Genomic DNA, 5,510 nt, shown 5'->3' with positions numbered 1-5,510 from the left:
GAGATATTGCTTGTCTAGGATTGCTCATGGAGTATGCTAAAAGGTAGGATTTTCCTACTCGATTTTATAATATGAATGCTTGTTTGTGTGTCCATTGCCCTTGTTGTCATGGTATAAGTTGGATTGCATAATATTATGATATTGAGATTGTTGTGAGTCTCATGTTGTTATCGAAAATGCATATCAACATGATATCGAGTTATGGCTACTTAAAGATTCGGGATATTTGAGGAATTGGTGTTCATGGTATATTTGGGAGTGTGTCTCATAATGAGTCGTATATTAGCATCTTGTATTGCATATTGCATTGATTAAGGTTGTCGTATATGTTGGAGGATATGGTAGAGTTGTGGTGGTGATATTTGGTTGTTTAGGAGACGTAAGATGGGTTGGGAGACCGTTTTATGCTTGGGTCACTTCTTGGAGCTTCCCACTCCAAGAGGGACGTGCATGTTTATGACTTGAGTACGGAGAGGTTTGTGTGGTGTTAAGACTCCTGGCAGGGGTCCGGTTAGCTCCCGGACTCGGTAGCACAGGTGTGTCCTGAGTACCTGTTTTACGGACCGCGGTCCATTTGTTTGGTGGGCGGTGTTGTGGTGCCGTCACCATGTTGTTGGTACCGTGGATGTATTCCTGGTACTGGTGAGGTGGTTGCGGAGTTGCGGTGGATGGAGAGTTGTGTCTTGTGCATTCCAGTGACTTGTTGCATATTTATATACTTGTGTCGTGTCTTAAGTATTTATATTATTGAATGTTGGTTGTGTGTAATTGTCACCTGTTTTAATCGGAGTGGCCTGTGTTGATCCATATAATATTTTCGATCATATGGGGAGCAGTTTGAGTACAAGTCGGTTTTAGTGACGAGCGGGGCGGTACGAGCCACGAGCTTTGGAGTGCATTTGAGTTATCGCTTGGTATTCGATATAGTTGTATTAGAAAGGTTGTAGTAGTCATGACTTGTATCATTCATTTATTATATATGTAATTCATTAAACATGTTATTTATATAAAATATTACATAATTATAATACCGATTCACTGACTCGAGACACCAGGATGGTGACATCTCTCGATTACCTTGGTCGGGTAAGAAGGAGGTGTTATAGAGTGGTATCAGAGCGACGATATTGGAACCTAAACAAATGAGCCAATATGAACCTAGGCGTGTCTAATAAAATGAACCCGACTTGAGTACAATAGAAAGACGGCTTCGGATGCGTAGGCATCCTCATTTCAAATCTAGATCCTATTGTCTTAACCGGTAAACTACGAGGGTGGATATAAGTATGGTTGAACGCTATGTGGAATGTGATGTGATTACATGTGTGCTATAACAAGTTGATAAGTTTCTTGCATTGTGTGGCCATTTATGGCATGGTGTATGTTAACATGTGAAAGTCGGATGAGAGGATTGGTGTTTATAATGTGCGTTAGGAGTGGTTATTGCGTGTTATTGTGTGAGGGACATAAATTCCAGTAATTAGCATTCTAATACCGTATAAGTTTATGAACTTTGCTAGTATTATTGTAGAAGTATAATTAGTGGTGGTTGTTAGTACAATAGTCACTAGTGTAGAGATAGTATATCGGAAATGGTAAGAGTAATGGCGCGTAAACTAACTCGGGATGAGTCACCGATAGCCGGTGGACTCCCAAACATTCTCTTTTGTTGCAGAGATGATACTCTTTGTTTCTAAGTCAGAAGTTGCAAAGCTTAGTCAAGCACTCAACCGAGTGCGAGCTAGCACTAGGCCGAATACTTGACACTTGAACGAGTGGACCATTTTTCCAGAAATCTGGACAGATTCTGGAAATGAGCCACTTGACCAAGTGGACCCGGCACCCGACTGAGTGCAAAACTCTGGGTTGGAATTTTCGTGAAAATCGTGCTATATGCCATATCCGATCTCTTTTATTTCATCATCCTTTTTCATAACACCAATACTAAAATTCCTCTAAAAATACTAAAAAACTTCATTATTGCTCAGCTTTGGAAAGATTCAAGTTTTCTGCTACTCCATTTGTCTTCTTTAATCTTTACTATTTAAGCAAAGTAAGTGATTTTCTCTTTCCTCTTGTGTTTTCCCAATTTGATTTTGTTTGGATCTACTCTAATTTCTTTAAGTTTTACCAAATATTTGCATTTTTTTGTTTAATTCATGGTAGTAATCAACTTTCTACACCTGTGAATTAGATCAAAACATTTATAAGCTCTACTACTACTAACAGGAAAAGGTAGCCTATGATGCTTAGGCAGAATACAGGTTTCATAAGAAAATTCACCTTTTATTACTGATTTATGAGCAGGTACAAATTTGAACTTTTCTATAGACATATGTTCTAATCTTGTATGAAATAAAGCTATTGACTTAGATGATATAACATAAACTGAACTATGAAAACTAGTAGAATTTGAAGTTTTATTTATTACAAGTGACTAAAATTTGTCAGAAACCATCTTTTTAACCATGTTAACAAGCTAAGTATTATCATCATTCTGCATTGGTTTATTGAATCTGTACAGATCACCAATCCTTTTTCCTCTAGCAACAATAGTTTTATTTAAAAGGTCCTGAAAATAGTATTCATGAGCAGAAAACACAACAGTCAAGTGATTACGATCAAGCAATTTGCCAAGAAAGAGTAGGTTTTGTTTGAAATCTGGTATGAGAAACACATTGTGTAAATCTATAGTATTAGTTAGTTTTATAGTACCCATCTTATGCACAAGCTTTACACTACCATCGGGTAAACCTACTTTTACTGGTTTCTTGAAAACAAAAACATCATGTAAAAGAGGAATCATAAGTCATGTGATCATAAGTGTAATACTACGGTTTTCTGGTCTTAGCTTACTCGGTCAAGTAGTCCATACTCGGCCGAGTAAGTTGTCGAGTGCTTTTAAACATGCTACTGTTTTGGGTCCACTCGGCCGAGTTGTGAGATACTCGGCCGAGTACCCTAGTTACTCGACTGAGTACCCGTTCTGACGGGATTAATTTCCGCGGTTTTGATTAAGGTGATTAGAGATTATAAATTATTTACAAAACCTAAACTAGGTTTACCACTTCTCTAATCATCTTAATCACTCCCAAGTCTAGTTTGATCGATCGTGAGTCTACATCTCTTTTTCCGTACCGGTTTCGTTGGTAAATCTCTAGCGCTGTCTTAATAAGTTTGTAGTTATCTTTTAGGGTTTGCCCTAATTTGGGTTAGGATGGGGGTAAAGGCTGATTAGGGATAGATTATGATATGGTATTGTTTGATTATTCATTGCTAGGTGACGAGTTTGTAGAAGAGAAATTCTAGCCTCGTTGTTATTGTTGATTTACAGAACTTGTGAATAAGGTAGGGTTTCCCTACTCAGTTGACTGCATAATTAATTATAAGACGGTATATGTGTTGATTAATTGGTATTGTTATTGTGATTGTGGTTGATTGTGATATCTCAGGTTTTTGGTTACTGTTGGTGGCGCCATTTTCGAGAGGTGGCCTTCACACCCAAGTTCACCCCTTGTGGCTCCCGTCACAAGGGGGATGTGCACATTAATGAACTTGATTCACTCGTTGCGATGAGCAGGCTTTAGGTGGGCAAGGCTGCGGTCCCCCACTGGCAGCGAGGGTTATCTGTTGTGATGGGTAACCTGGTAGGGCTACACACTTCGGTGTGTAGTCATTTACTAGTTACTATTGGAGTTTGGAGGATGGTTACTATAGTGTGGATTGGCTTGTGTATTGGTTTATGTTTGTGATTTCTTATCTTTGTTATGCATTTGACTTACCCCGTTTATTGTTTTCAAAACTATGGTGATCCATTCGGGGATGGTGACCAGTTCGTTTAGCAGATTATGGTTGTGGTTGTATCTCTCGGGTTATGGGAGGGACCGAGTCATCACCTTATGTTTAGCTAGCTTCTAATGTCGCATAAAATTTAGTTTCCTTTGGTTGTTTTCAGTTGTAAACAGTTTTGTTTTGGACACCAGTTGTATTTTGATTAAATAGTTTTGATATCTTTTAGTAAATGTTCTTTGATGGTCTATTTGATATAATTTACCTCGGGCGACCGAGATGGTAGCACCTTGATATGCTAAGGTGGTCTTGGTAAGGCACCTTGGTGTATGAGGGTGTTACAAAGTGGTATCGTAGCGACGATTTTGGAACCTAAAACCAATAAAAAAAAATGAACATAGGGTGTCTAACTAAAATAAACCCGAGTAGGAATTGTTTGGAGCTACTGCAAAGGCTTGAGAGATGTCCTAAGGCCGCAATTTGGCCCTTACAACATTGACTCGGTCACTACAGGGTATCAAGGGAGTCGTTGTATATGCTATGTATGTTCTCATAAGAGTGTTGGATGGAATGGATGTTTATGTGATTTGGATGAACATGGAGTAGTAACTGTGTTAATGCGTTATATTGGTATGAAGCATGCTTGTTTGTTATTGCTTGGCATTTTTGTCTGTTTAGCAACATGTATAAGAAAGTTGGTATACATATACATATGTTGTTAAGGTAAAGCGGTATATCATTTTTGGCATGAGTCGGCCGAGTAGGGCAGGTAATTGATCGATTAAGGGGTACTCGGCCGAGTAACCCGTCACTCGGCCGAGGGTGGGAACTTGTGTTTTTGGCAATATCTAATGGAATATGACCAATCGGCCGAGTAGGGACGGTACTCGACCGAGTCAGGCGTTCTCGACCGAGTACATAAGGTACTCGATCGAGTATGCTTTATATGTATTTTTGATTAGTTACTGGAGTCAGAGTACTCGGCCGAGTAGTCAGCATACTCGGCCGAGTAGCTCATACTCGATCGAATACCTCTTTGGCGGATGTAATATTTATTTTGAGCCATAGGATATGTGCTTACATTTGTCTTGGTTATATCAGCTAAAAATGCCGTCAAAGAGATCAGTCACTTATCTACAGGCTTTAGAGATGAGCCTTTTTGAGGTGGCTAGGATGATTGAGCAGCAAGAAGTGCAAATGGAGGCACTTAAGAATGTGGGGAAATGGGAAGAGAAACCGGTGGATGCATCTCGTCTGAGCACTACCATTTCTCGCTTTAACCCTACTACTTATAAGGGCAACGGTGAGCCTAAGCTGCTTTACAACTGGCACCGGGAGATGGAGAGTGAGTTGGAAGTGGTTCATTGTCCGGCGCAGATGATGGTAGAATAGGCTGTGTTCTATCTAAGGGATGAGGCTGGGGTATGGTGGCATAATGAGAGGGAAGGAGTTCGGGCATACTATAGAAGTCTGGGCAAACCTGCTATTCCTTGGGCAAAATTCAAGAGGGCAATGATGGACCATTCGTTCCAGAGCACATCCGTGTAAAGTTGAGGGCTGAGTTCGATTCCTTTAATATGACCGACAACATGACCGTCACTGAGTACTATCAGTGGTTCATGTAGTTGTCACGTTATGCGGAAGACATGCAACTGAGTCAATGGAGTTTTGCTCTTTGCTTTGAGAAAGAGTTGGCACTAAAGATAATGGAAAAGCTACCA

The sequence above is a fragment of the Silene latifolia genome, chromosome Y (assembly GCF_048544455.1).
Source record: "Silene latifolia isolate original U9 population chromosome Y, ASM4854445v1, whole genome shotgun sequence".
Classification (NCBI taxonomy): Eukaryota; Viridiplantae; Streptophyta; class Magnoliopsida; order Caryophyllales; family Caryophyllaceae; genus Silene; species Silene latifolia.
The sequence above is the reverse complement of the archived record's forward strand: the minus strand, read 5'-3'. Positions refer to the sequence as shown.